Genomic DNA, 14521 nt, shown 5'->3' on the forward strand with positions numbered 1-14521 from the left:
GCGGGGAAACGGCGTGATGGTTAGTTAGTTAGTTAGTTAGTTAGCGATTTATTATTTTTTTTGCGGAGCAAGCGGTACGCAAGTTATTACGGAGATTATTGTTACATAGATCGTGAATAGAATATGTAAAATAGATTTCTTTGCCTTCTATAACTATACCCAATACTTACCCATTCATTTTTCCAATACCTAAATGTGTTGCTGATGAACACCTGATATAAACTGGAAGCTCCGTGTTGAGAATATTTCTTACAGATACTGAAATACATATAGACACGTTGAATCAGTTAACAGCAGCGGCAAAGAAGGTTTAATGTCTTTATTTTATCTTATTGAGTGACAGTTGGAAGAGGATTCTAATGAGCCTTGATCGCTCTCGGCATGGGTCAAAAGGGGTCACGAAGAGAAGTGCCGACTAACAGAAGACTCTTGAACGTTTCTTGAATTAGTGGCAATTTAGAGCGTAAAAATAAACGCAATTAATACGGTGGCACCTTACCCATAAAATAATTAATTTATTCATTAGCCATTAAGTTCATGTAAATAAGAGTAATAAGTAAATAAGTTTATCTTATCTAGGTACTTAATAATATACATATATATTTTTAGCAGAGAACACCAAAAATACTTTGACTCTACTAGGAAGTATTTCTCGTTTTATTTTTATATATTATACAATATTTATATTATTTACTATACAATATTTTTATTATACAATATTTATTGTCTTACAGTTATTTATTAATTTAGAGATAACGAAAATTCTCCCCTCTGAAAAAGAGCTTTCATAGTCAAGGGCTTAGTAAATAAAAAAAGGGCAAGTAAATTGTATTTGATTTAAATTGAAATCACTTGAAATTATATAAGTTGTATTTGCGGATGATGGGTGGAAGTTACTCTTAGTATCGCACTGATGCATAACTACCATTTAGAATCAATAATTTGCTTTAAATGGCTTTAGCAGTATTTGGTGACCAGACCGAAAGAGCTAGGTACTTCCCAATATTTCTATTCCCCATGTCATTTCTCTCCCCACGGCCTTTCAGCAATGCCATAGTCTCACTGGATCTAGACGGTTGGTAGCATTTGGGACTTTTATGCGATATTTAAATAAAATAATATTTGTTTCGAAATGTTCCAAAACTACGAAAATGAGTTTTAAAAAGTAGGTACATAATATTATCCATTTGAAGATTGAAGTATTTTTGTTGGTTAAGGTTGCTTCATTGATAGCCAATATGTGATTGGAGAGAGTAAAAATAAAGATTTAGTAAATTGAAAGTATATTGTGCGCATTAACGAATCAAAGCTTTAGTTAAAAAGTTCCATCAAGCATTCCACCGAATAAAATGAAAATAGGAAAACAGTATTCTTTGAAAGTTGTGAATCCATAGAATTTGCTCAAAAATCCCAACGAGTCAGTTTTTAACCCGCGCCCATTCGACTACAAAGGTATATCCACTATTATTATAACTAGAGAACGAGATTTAGCGATTGAAATTTTAATTATCTGCCACGACAAGGTGCGGGAAACATTTTCCTTTCGGAGATTTTAATTTGCCGGAAAAATTCGATTCAATAAACTCAATTTGATCCCGGAGCTTTCTGTTATTTCTTCTCTTTGTAACTTTAACCTTTTGTACGAAACTTAAATTATTCCATTAGCTAATCGGTAAAAAGCGACAACCAACAGGAGCTGAGACAGCGATAGAGACTTTTCAATTAAAGGCCCTGAATTTGAGACATAGAGAAACCTGCGTCGAGAGTTCCGATAGTGTCTGCGATAGGTTTTTCCAATTAGGAAAATAATACAACTTTTACTGAAAGAATTCAATACAACAAACTCTCGTAACTTACGGTGTTTTTCTTATTTGTTTTTTTTCCATGGGGATTTGAGAATCATTATAAACTGTAGGCGAGGAGTTCCAAAATGAAGAAACAATATAGCAAGTCTCTTAAGAACCAAAGGAAATCGCAATCACAAAGAAACTTTTGTACTTGATTGTTCAAAGTAGGAATACATGTCCAGTGCGATATTTTTATATCAAAAGTTTCTTTGAACACAAACCATTGTCACGGGACTATTTTCAATTATCTTAAAAATAAAAAATAAAATCATATTATGGTGCCCCGTTTCGATGAAAATCGATCCTTCTATATATTATGGAACAATTGATTAATAATTAATAGGGCGGGCCAAAGTCGAGAAGTTTAGTATGAAAAAAATATTTTCACCATCTAGATTTTCTGTACTTTTGCAATTGCCATCAATAAGTCAGTTTCGTTTTACAATAATTATCGATAATATCCTTTTTTTACAAGATATTTATCATCGCACCAAACAAGAAATAGCACCCTAAAAATCATAAATTATGCTCGCTAACTATATTTAGTAACATAATTAATATCTATTGTTTGATTACAATACTGTGTATATAAGAAGTATTGTAAAAATATGAATTAGTTACTGTCACTATATTTTAGTGGGAATTCTTTTATTATTTAATTTTGGGAGGCGGGATTATTATTATTTAATTTTGGATACTTCTGCGCCGCCCCGGGAACCCTTCATTGAATAACCAACACCTCTGCCAAAGTCAATCCAAGTGGTTTGGTACGTTTGGTGGTTTAGCAGTGGCACCCGGGTTCGTGACATGTGAACTGTTCAAGTCTTGGCTGCAGATGCTTATGACTACCAAGCAGTGCAGCGGGCCAGATCGTGGGAGGCCTCGACCCATCGTCTTGCACCGAGGAAAGAGGGATGGATTCATATTCGGTTACATCACCCTCTCATACTTTTTTCATTCACAGAATTTCCTATTTTTAATTTCATTTAAAAGACCCTCAGCCCAACATCATCAAAGGTGACATAGGCCCCGTGGGAAGTTGTTTTTTGAAGTGAAACTTCTTTAGCCGCGTAATGAATTTTCGGGAACGTAGTAAAACCGAGTCAAGATCGAAACGAAAAAGCGGGTACCCCCACCACCGCTCACCGTTCAGAAAAATGGTGTACAAAATTCGTTGTAATTATTAAACAAGTTAAATAACGTATTTTCGCACAATTTCGCAAGTCCAGTATGGTCTAGTGGCTAGGATACCTGGCTCTCACCCAGGAGGCTCGGGTTCGATTCCCGGTACCGGAAATTATTTTTGGTCAATTTTCTGAGATACTGTTTTATTTAATTTGTGTTTTGATTATTTCAGGTGATATTTTTAAGAATTCATTTTATTAAATACAAGCAGTGACTTGAAAAAAATCATAAAATTGTTAATTTTTCAATATGGACTTTTGGCAGCCGGGATGTATTTATAATTTCACAATTATTTTAGGAATGCGGAAGCACATCATGCAAGATTCCCATTCTTGCGACCCGGGTTCGATTCCCGGGCAGTGCACTCCTTTTTTATGGAGAATCATTATTTTTCAAAGGAAGGATATTTTTGATATAGTAAAATATAAATGCTTCTTAGCTCATCTCGACAACTGGCGTTGGTGGTGTAATGGTCAGCATAGTTGCTTTCGAAGCAGTTGATCCGAGTTCGATTCTCGGCCATGGAATATTATTTTTTTGTTTTTAAGGAATTTTTTTTTTTTAATGGTTGACCATAATATCAATCCACTAAGTAATATTTTAGGCCTGTAGCATAATTGAAAAGTTAAAGAATGATATAAAATTTTTTATGATGTTAACGATAAAAAAATGAAAAAAAACATAAAATTAAAATAAAAAATGGGCCAACGGCACGCGGTGTTCCCAAGCGGTCACCCATCCAAGTACTGACCGCGCCCAATGTTGCTTAACTTCGGTGATCGGACGAGAACCGGTGTGTTCAAAATGGTATGGTCGTTGGCAAAAGTTAAACAATATTAATTTCTATTCTACCTGCCAATAAATATATGAAAATTAGTATAAAAAAGCCCTAATAATATTGAAAAAATTAGCAAGGTGTGTGCGAGGTTGATAAAAATAATCATTACATACGCGCTTGAAAAAGATCGTAATTACATTAATAAGTTTGTAGGAATTTTTTTTTTCAATGGTTGACCATAATATCAATCCACTAAGTAATATTTTAGGCCTGTAGCATACTTGAAAAGTTAAAGAATTTTATGATATTATTAATTATAGTAATGATAAAAAAATAAAAAAAACATGAAATTAAAATAAAAAATAGGCCAACGGCACGCGGTGTTCCCAAGCGGTCACCCATCCAAGTACTGACCGCGCCCAATGTTGCTTAACTTCGGTGATCGGACGAGAACCGGTGTGTTCAACATGGTATGGTCGTTGGCAAACGCTAAACAATATTAATTTCTACTCTACCTGCCAATAAATATATGAAAATTAGTATAAAAAAGCCCTAATAATACTGAAAACATTAGCAAGGTGTAAATATTATATACCTAGTTTAACTCACTCTCCTAACTCATCTTCGCTGTCTACAGGCAGAGCGCACGACTGTGGTCGTGAAGAACCGAGGTTCGATCCCCGCTTTAACTAATTTTTTTTTTCTTTTTTTATAACTTTTAATTTTTTTTATCACATGCTACTTATAAATATGTCAATAGACAGAAAAAAAGAGAGAATGAAATGAAAAGAGAGAGAGAGAAGAATACTAGAAGTTTCACTTCTGTCTTGCGTAGGCTTGACACACCCATTTTTTTTCATTGCCTCCTTTATGGTGTTTAAATAAACGCAAAAAATTATAACATCCATATTATATTAGAAAATTATTTTACCCACAATTTTACAAGAATTATATTATCTGATGAAGAATGGGTACACATTATGGAGCTGAGGGTAAAAGCACTCTAACAACAATGATTATTTCAAAGTATAAAACAAACAGTTGGTACCTATGTTAAGCTTGTGGAACACCCTACGTTTTCTTTGAATGGCAAACAACAATCCGTCTGATAATTATTGCCAAGGAAATACAGAAAGCAATAATAATTCCTACCATCATGTCTAACGAAAGATTCCTCGGAGGTAGAATACTTGATTCTCAATTATTCGCAAACGCCTCAAAGGATATCTCTAATTATTTTATTTTTTACTAACTTATCAAAGCTTTACGCTTTGTTCTTGCATTAGGTATTTCAACTACATCAATAATACGATGGAAAGAGTATAAAATGGAAGGATATAAAAATCACGAGATAGTCTGAATTATTGTTAGTAAATAAAGCTTTCTTGAAAATGGAGATAAGGAATTTAAACAAAAAAATACGTTTCAAATAAATAATCAAAATTATTAAAGGAAGGTACTAAAAAATACTAGAGAAATTAACCTAGGTATACAAAAAGAAATCTTGTAAAAACATAATATTATAGTTAGATACATTATCGATTTATTGCTTTACTATTATCAGTTCCAATTTTGAAAATGTCACTTAAATTTTAAGCAAATCTAAGTTCTTGAATTCATTGAACCAGAGTTACAGGCAGACAGACAACCGAAATTATGATTTTTGATGACATATACATATATATTTTTTATTTGGTACAATATTTTACATTTCATAGTACAATCCAGTAATGTTGGCCTCACTGGGTGGCGTACCCGTGCTTAGGTCTTCATTTCATAATACAAAAAAAATGTACGTAATACATTTGAAGAAAATAAAGATAATAGTTGGTGAAAAAAAAAAAAAAACATCAGATTAAGATAAATTAAAAAAAAAATTAAAAATTTAAATTTAAAGTATAATAAAATGATTTAAAGTCAAAATCAGTATATTTATATTATATGTTGTGTGTTTTATATTGGTTTTGTGTGTAATGTGTAGGCTTTATTATTTTATGTTACGAAATATTGGTAATATTGTCTTTTTTGTTCTTCGTTAGTTTCTTTGTCCAAAGCTTGCATTTACCGTCGGAGCTTTTATGTTGGTCTGGTCTGTTAGTGATCATGATGTTATGAATAAAACCATTCAAATGAATTTTTCTTATTTAATTTGAGCGAAATCAAGAATGACTGCTTCTTTTGTAGAATACTTGCTTAGCATTGCTATTTTACCTTCAAATACGTTTTCATTTTCAATAAAAACCTACAGCGCGTGCAAATTGGGCTAAAAGGCCTCTTGCTCCTCGCAGAGGATATTATTGGCGAAGGACAATTTTGTTGTAAAATGTTGTTAAACTGTTTCTCTCGATGTTCCAACTAAAGTAATGCTACATGAATATCAACCACCATACGAGTTCTTACACGATGCATTCAACACAAATTTAATTTCAACCAAACATTTGTAATTTTCTTTATGTTAGTGTAGATATCAACTACATCATATTCTACATGAAATGATCTGTTTTTCGAAGCAAAAAAACTATTGGCGTCATGAAAATTTCATGATTTAGGTATTGATAAAAAAATATTTATGTCAGAGAATGATAAAAAATCTTTTAAGCAAGAAATGACATTTCCAATAAATAAGACGTGACACATATTTTTATCCAACTGTTGGTTCCGTACACATGAATATCACACAACGCACTGAGCCGCGAGAACTAGCAATCACTCTTGATTGAACTTCTTATTTAAAAATATTTTATTTTATGTTGACTTTCCGAAATGAGGTTTATTTAACACATTGGGAATAATGTATTATTAATATTATTGTTATTAATTTGCAATATACTATCTCTAAAATAAATTATTTTATTTTATTTTATTTTATTTTATTTTTATTTTTATTTTTATTTTATTTGGAATTTTTTATTTAATTTGAATATTTGTAGAAAAGCCCATTTACTATTTTTTTTCTTTTGCTAGTTGGGAATGGCTTCAATAAAAACAAAAGATAGACGAGTTTTGGACAATGCCGGAGAATTACTTTTGATAGATTTTAAATTTTTGAATACCTAAAAATTGCATCAATCAAACGATATAATATTTTTTATTATTTATTATTGATTAGTTCAAATCGTAATGTAACATGTGTCATCTTTATAATGTGTCATCTTTGAAATCATTGACGAAAATTATCGCACTTTCTATCTGAATTAACGTCATAGAAATCAACGTGTTCCGAATTATGAAACATATCTTTACAAAGTCGATGAATGATGTATATATAATTGTATCTATGCCCCTGAGGTGATATCTCACAAAAGCGGCGCTATAAAAATCATCCAATAAATAAATATACATTGAGTAAAAAATACCTAACATAAGCAAAGAACTTTTTACTGTATTGACAATAATAATATTTTCTGAAATCAACGAAATAACCAAACAAAAGCAGAATTAGAACGTGCCTTCCACCGCGAGTGGCCAGAGAGCGAATAGTCCGCTAAAGTTTAGCGCGCTTTTCATTTGAAACCAGATCGGAACCGAGCAACTATTTACTAGTAACGGCTTGTAAGGTAGATACCTCCACAAATTGGTAGGACAGCTACTGGGCTGCCTAGAGTCTATCTAATGTAGGTAGGCATGAACAGGGTACAAGTAGTGGTACGTGGTTCTTATTCCGTGAGTATTATGCTGAAAAAGTTTACTTGAAAATTATTTTATGTTTGTTATAACTAGGTACTACGTACTACTCGTAGGTACTGCGTTATGTGCATGTTATTGTAATTGAAGGTTAAGTTTTTTTTTATACAAATCATATTGTTTTGTCTAGTTAGTTGTTGCATTGACTGATAAAGGAACTTACAGTTCGAGATAATGAAATTAACTAATAAATTTAAAAAAAACGAATTAATGAAGTTAAGTAATGTAATAGTTAAATGATATTTTTTGTTGTTGATGTTCTAATCAATATAAATCAACATTTTTCTGTATTTAACCTTATGCCACTGAGGTGATTAATTTTTGGTTTTCATTCTGCTAAGGAGTAGTCTGACAGACGTACATTTTAAGTGCAATTATTTTGGAAGTTTTGATTTTTGGTCGTTTAATAAGCGTTAAAATATTTATAGCAGGAAACGGTTTAGTGAAAATCATTTATAAAAAAGTATTAAGTATTTATAAATGTTTACGAAATCACGGAACTTACCAAATAAAATGACAAAACAAACATAACTTTGCTTTTTCCTGGCTTAAAATAACTTAAGATATTAAAAAAAGGATGCTTAGAGCAGTTTAATATCAGTTATATGTATGGTAGACAAAACGTCTACCTAATAAGGATGCGGCTGCAACTCCTCACGTGCAATCACCACGGCTACCGTCGCCGTGCTGGTGAGCGAGACAACTTAACATAGATTTTGCGGCGTTTGACAGACGTAACATCAGCAGCAGAGGGTTAACACAAATAAAGTTTCAATATCTCATGCCTTGACGCACAGGTGACTAATTTGTGTTATTCCTGAAAAAAATATTTCAATATTGATAGTCAACTGTCGATTAATCAAGAGAACAACCGGCAATATAAAGTCATTCTTATAACGAATGAAACAAACAGTCATTGTATCTTTTTAAGGTATAATGGTATTGTAGGATTTCACCTATTTTAAAATATGACAACGAAAAGGATTAATGTATTCGAAAGATTAACCATTATCTGTTCCAATTACGCCGCAATGCTTTTGTTTGTTCATTTAATCAATATCGCATAATAATGGTTGATTGAAATTGAATCAGTTAAAACAGAAATGTTATAATTGCTTTTAGCTACCAAAAGCAAATTTCTGTTTGAGTTGTAAATTATAATAATAATTTTAATTTAAAGCCCACGCACATGAAATCCATAAATCGTGCACAGTGTTTACTTCCTTCGATATAATGAGTGTAATTCAAGTGCGTCCCACAAAACAATCTGATTTGCCCGAAGTAAGACTTTGTCGCTACACACCGAATGTTAAATGCTAATAAATCTCTTCATATTGCGTAGAGTTTAATACTTTACACAAAACAGCCCTAATTCTATCCAACTCCTTTCCCCCTTTACTTCTCTCCCAAACCACTTGAACTGTTTGTTTTGGATTATGGGCTTTATTTATGAGCCAATCCGTGCGGAGCTGAATATGAGGCAATTCCTAGGCAGTTATTATTCTATTAGTATGTTATAACTCCGGCTTATAATGTCTTTAAGATCACTCTCATAAATTTCTTCAAAGATATCTTGTATCGTTATATCGTTATAAAAATTATTAATGGCTGAGTGGGTTTATACTACCTGCTTTAATGTACAGCTTATTGAAACGATATTGTCCCATGAAGTAGTTCATTTATAATTTAAGAATAGGATAGAATATTGGTACATTAGACGAAGACAATGTTAACATTCCACCCCAATAAGATAACATTTCGGTAATTGCTTTTTTTTCATAAAAATGTTATAAAATCGAGTATTAGAAAAAACAATGATGGTAAGCTCAACAAATCCAAGGAAACCAACGATGTAACTGGATGAACACATGTAAAAGGAAATGCCTGTTGACTCTTGATTGCCAACCAAAACAAACTTGCTATAACGGAGGAGAAACTTTCATATAATTGTATCTATGTACACGAAATGAAAGTGGAGGCAAAGAATAAATAAAAAAAGTTCATAACCTTTGAGAAATGCCAACCATTATAAACAGAAAACTACAATTTGAGGATGAAAAACCTCATAACTTTACTTCGCTTTTTATTTATTTGGTGATTGCAACCTCCATTCTAAAGATGGACAACTAAACTGGTCCGATACTCAACAAAGATTTATCTAGAATTTTATAAAATAACAATAAAACTTTTATTTTTCACTATGAGGTTTCAACAACAGAATAATAAAAGTAACTATTTTTGAAGTCATTCAAATCACATAGTGTTTTGATTGAGTTTTGTTTTGATAAATGTAGTTTATGAGATTTTCGCGCTATAAGTAAAAGTTTTGGAAAACTGATCGCTCTTTATTTCATAAATTTTATAGAATTTACATACCGATAATTCTTGCACACATCCAGCTAACCGAGCAAGCCGAGTGCTAACTCGGAGTCGGGGGTTATATGTGCTCGTTATTGTTATGGGATTGTTTGAAACCTAACCGAGCTGAACACGTTCCGATATTAAACGTTTACGAATACATTTTGCATTTTTAAAATATATCGTGTTTAACACTCGTATCGCGAAATCACTGGGGGTAGTGGTAATCTAAGAACAAATATATACAAAAAAAATCGAAGAAAAATGACAATGCTGATTTATTAAAATTCTGTTGAAACATTCAACAATCTAGAGCTTTCCTAATAAACTATAAGTACTTTCATAATATATGAGAACACGTGTTCGTGCAGCAGCGTTTATACTGTTGTTATATAATGACGAAATGCAAAAATATTATTTTTTTATGAACAAGTGTTCTTACATCGCCATAAATGATTCGTGTTGTACTGATAGTTTATTAGGAAAGCTGTAGATTCAGTAATTAAGATTATTAATAAAGTAGCCATATTTTATATCCGTAAGTTTTCTCCATTTGCTTTTCATGAAAATATTTATACCAACTTTCTTTGAAACATTAATTTGTTTAAATTTACGATTAAAGGGAAAAGGGGTTTACCAAAGGATATTATCTAATTAACTTTATTTATTTTATGTTTGTACCCAATTTTGTTTTTTTAAATTTTAGAATTAGTTTTTTATTCAAAATGTTCTTAATTTTTTTCCTGCCCACCCCAAATTCCAACGTTATCTTATAAGGATTCCATGCTTGCTGGTCGATTAAACTCCAACTTCATTCTTCTCGTCAGATTACGTGTTCTAAGTCCTAAAAAATCAGTGCCCCCTTGTGTACCGGTCTCACCGGGACAGGCGTTCTCATGGCTGGGGTGGTATATTCATATTGTACCGTAGATCTAATTTGAAAATCTACTTTGAGGATACTTTAAACTAACCCTTTTTTCGCCGAACGCGAGAACAAAATTCATCATGTCATATTTTTCTCATTGACTTATAAAGAATTTATTTCTTAGGTTTTCATGAATAATATCTCTTTAAGGATTTGTATTATGGGCGTAAACCATGGTGATTATAAAAAATGGGTGTGTCAAGCCTACGCAAGACAGAAGTGAAACTTCTAGTATTCTTCTCTCTCTCTCTTTTCATTTCATTCTCTCTTTTTTTCTGTCTATTGACATATTTATAAGTAGCATGTGATAAAAAAAATTAAAAGTTATAAAAAAAGAAAAAAAAAATTAGTTAAAGCGGGGATCGAACCTCGGTTCTTCACGACCACAGTCGTGCGCTCTGCCTGTAGACAGCGAAGATGAGTTAGGAGAGTGAGTTAAACTAGGTATATAATATTTACACCTTGCTAATGTTTTCAGTATTATTAGGGCTTTTTTATACTAATTTTCATATATTTATTGGCAGGTAGAGTAGAAATTAATATTGTTTAGCGTTTGCCAACGACCATACCATGTTGAACACACCGGTTCTCGTCCGATCACCGAAGTTAAGCAACATTGGGCGCGGTCAGTACTTGGATGGGTGACCGCTTGGGAACACCGCGTGCCGTTGGCCTATTTTTTATTTTAATTTCATGTTTTTTTTATTTTTTTATCATTACTATAATTAATAATATCATAAAATTCTTTAACTTTTCAAGTATGCTACAGGCCTAAAATATTACTTAGTGGATTGATATTATGGTCAACCATTGAAAAAAAAATTCCTACAAACTTATTAATGTAATTACGATCTTTTTCAAGCGCGTATGTAATGATTATTTTTATCAACCTCGCACACACCTTGCTAATTTTTTCAATATTATTAGGGCTTTTTTATACTAATTTTCATATATTTATTGGCAGGTAGAATAGAAATTAATATTGTTTAACTTTTGCCAACGACCATACCATTTTGAACACACCGGTTCTCGTCCGATCACCGAAGTTAAGCAACATTGGGCGCGGTCAGTACTTGGATGGGTGACCGCTTGGGAACACCGCGTGCCGTTGGCCCATTTTTTATTTTAATTTTATGTTTTTTTTCATTTTTTTATCGTTAACATCATAAAAAATTTTATATCATTCTTTAACTTTTCAATTATGCTACAGGCCTAAAATATTACTTAGTGGATTGATATTATGGTCAACCATTAAAAAAAAAAAATTCCTTAAAAACAAAAAAATAATATTCCATGGCCGAGAATCGAACTCGGATCAACTGCTTCGAAAGCAACTATGCTGACCATTACACCACCAACGCCAGTTGTCGAGATGAGCTAAGAAGCATTTATATTTTACTATATCAAAAATATCCTTCCTTTGAAAAATAATGATTCTCCATAAAAAAGGAGTGCACTGCCCGGGAATCGAACCCGGGTCGCAAGAATGGGAATCTTGCATGATGTGCTTCCGCATTCCTAAAATAATTGTGAAATTATAAATACATCCCGGCTGCCAAAAGTCCATATTGAAAAATTAACAATTTTATGATTTTTTTCAAGTCACTGCTTGTATTTAATAAAATGAATTCTTAAAAATATCACCTGAAATAATCAAAACACAAATTAAATAAAACAGTATCTCAGAAAATTGACCAAAAATAATTTCCGGTACCGGGAATCGAACCCGAGCCTCCTGGGTGAGAGCCAGGTATCCTAGCCACTAGACCATACTGGACTTGCGAAATTGTGCGAAAATACGTTATTTAACTTGTTTAATAATTACAACGAATTTTGTACACCATTTTTCTGAACGGTGAGCGGTGGTGGGGGTACCCGCTTTTTCGTTTCGATCTTGACTCGGTTTTACTACGTTCCCGAAAATTCATTACGCGGCTAAAGAAGTTTCACTTCAATTATTGTTGAACATATCTTCTTAAGTAGGTATTTGCAAAGTATTCTAAACATTTCGCAAATAATAAATAATAGGCTAGTCCAGGCTTAGCCTTCTAACTTTTCCTTGAAACTGAATATGCAGACAAACTTTGAGCATAATAGATTAATATAGGATAACACAACGGAACAAGATAAACAAAAGTTTTTGAAAAGAAAGAGTGAGTAAATGAGAGAACAATTTATTGTAATAATTAAATGAAGATTCTTTAGCCAAGTATTTGTTTGAAGTGAAAAATGCCTAGGGGCTCAGGCATCCATTCCAGCTGGACCCCTGAAGGGTTAATAATAGCACTTATTCAGGGTGATTCAAATGCCATTGCTGGGAACGAAAGGGGTTTTGAGTGAAGGTTTAACAAATGGTGCAAACGAAATTCCCCCAAGGAGTTAATAACGTACCGACCTTTTTATACCTTCCTTTTGTTTAGACCTCACGTGTCCTTTTCTTGCCCGTTGGAAATAAGCCCGATACTTAGAGCCTGTAAATCAGTCCAAATTAGACCGATGATTCACCGAGATACCGTTATGCGAATTTTCGCCACCAATTGAGAAGTTTACAATATCATCATATGTACAACTAAAGTTTTATTACACACTTATTATTACGATAAGTTTTAGTAAAATAAATATTGAACAAATAAATTAAACTTGTATTACTTGTACATAAACTTGTTATGATATCTGTTATATTTAATACAATTATGCTAAAATTCATTATAAAACCGAATTTACAAAAACAAAATGTCTTAGATTTTATGCGGAATAAATCCATTTTTACACTGAATTATATTTCAAGGGTAAAATTCTCATTTGCTTGGAGTTTGACAACGTTAATTTAAAAGCTCAATTAGAGTCACCCGAGCTTAAACTTTAACCTAACAATGACCTCAGGCAGCATACAATTATTGTGAATTCTCATTACTGTTATCCTAAACGACGTCTTTCTTCATTCTGAACGTACGCTTTAACAGCTTTTCTCGAGCTTAGTGTAAAATAAGTGCAGTTTCCATAAAATTTTAGCACCGCATGAAAACTGAAGCGATAATTGGGTCGGGGTCTGACCGGGCGCGGGTTTTAGGAAAGAGGTGGGTGGGAGAAGGGCAAGGTAAAGGGTGAGGCAAGAGGTGTCTCTAACACGTCTTCTGTTGCCAAGTCTAGGTACTGAGGTGTTCCGGAGTCGGGTAATCACCGTCAGCTTTATTTGAGTGATAAAACGGGATGGCCTTATAAATATAAAATCAATGCCTCCGTAATAACGTATTATCTTCGCCTACAGCCTCTTGTGAGCTTTTTATCACTCCTCAACAATGGAGCATAAGTACGCCCTCCTTCATAACGGAGCTTTATTAGAAACGTAACTAACATTTACCATGTAATAAAAATTATTAATCTCGTCTAATAGACTTTTTAAACATCCAGAGAATTTAATATAACCTAATACAATGAATAATTGCGCAAAAGTAAGGAAAAAGTTTAAACGTGGAGAATATTTTATTTAATAGAACTTTATAATTACCACAAATATAATGAAATTTTATGATTTTTGTAATAGTTGTATTTGTATTCAGGTGTGGTGGACAATATTTGAATACGTTTCATTTATTTAAACATTAAAAATAGAGTTTTTATATCAGACATAAAAAATTGTCTAACGTATTTTGTTTTGATAATTTTAAATTTGGGCACACCTATATGTAGATGTTAAAAAAGCGGAGGAACCAGTAAATTTTTAGATAATAGAAATTGTTTTGA

The 14521-nt window shown here is 32.4% G+C and overlaps 4 non-coding genes across 4 annotated transcripts; 2 read left to right on the forward strand and 2 right to left on the reverse strand.

Moving 5' to 3' along the window:
* Positions 1 to 3734: 3734 nt before the first annotated feature.
* On the reverse strand, positions 3735 to 3853 carry LOC149423442 (5S ribosomal RNA). The gene has a single exon (XR_016302265.1). It is a non-coding gene; the product is annotated as a 5S ribosomal RNA (ribosomal RNA).
* A 322-nt stretch (positions 3854 to 4175) lies between these two features.
* On the reverse strand, positions 4176 to 4294 carry LOC149423443 (5S ribosomal RNA). Its single transcript, XR_016302241.1, has one exon. It is a non-coding gene; the product is annotated as a 5S ribosomal RNA (ribosomal RNA).
* A 7038-nt stretch (positions 4295 to 11332) lies between these two features.
* LOC149423444 (5S ribosomal RNA) lies at positions 11333 to 11451 on the forward strand. Its single transcript, XR_016302242.1, has one exon. It is a non-coding gene; the product is annotated as a 5S ribosomal RNA (ribosomal RNA).
* Positions 11452 to 11772: 321 nt separating this feature from the next.
* LOC149423445 (5S ribosomal RNA) lies at positions 11773 to 11891 on the forward strand. Its single transcript, XR_016302266.1, has one exon. It is a non-coding gene; the product is annotated as a 5S ribosomal RNA (ribosomal RNA).
* The last annotated feature ends 2630 nt before the right edge of the window (positions 11892 to 14521 follow it).

The sequence above is a fragment of the Hesperophylax consimilis genome, chromosome 5 (assembly GCF_061612785.1).
Source record: "Hesperophylax consimilis isolate HC1 chromosome 5, BYU_Hcon_1.0, whole genome shotgun sequence".
Taxonomy (NCBI): domain Eukaryota; kingdom Metazoa; phylum Arthropoda; class Insecta; order Trichoptera; family Limnephilidae; genus Hesperophylax; species Hesperophylax consimilis.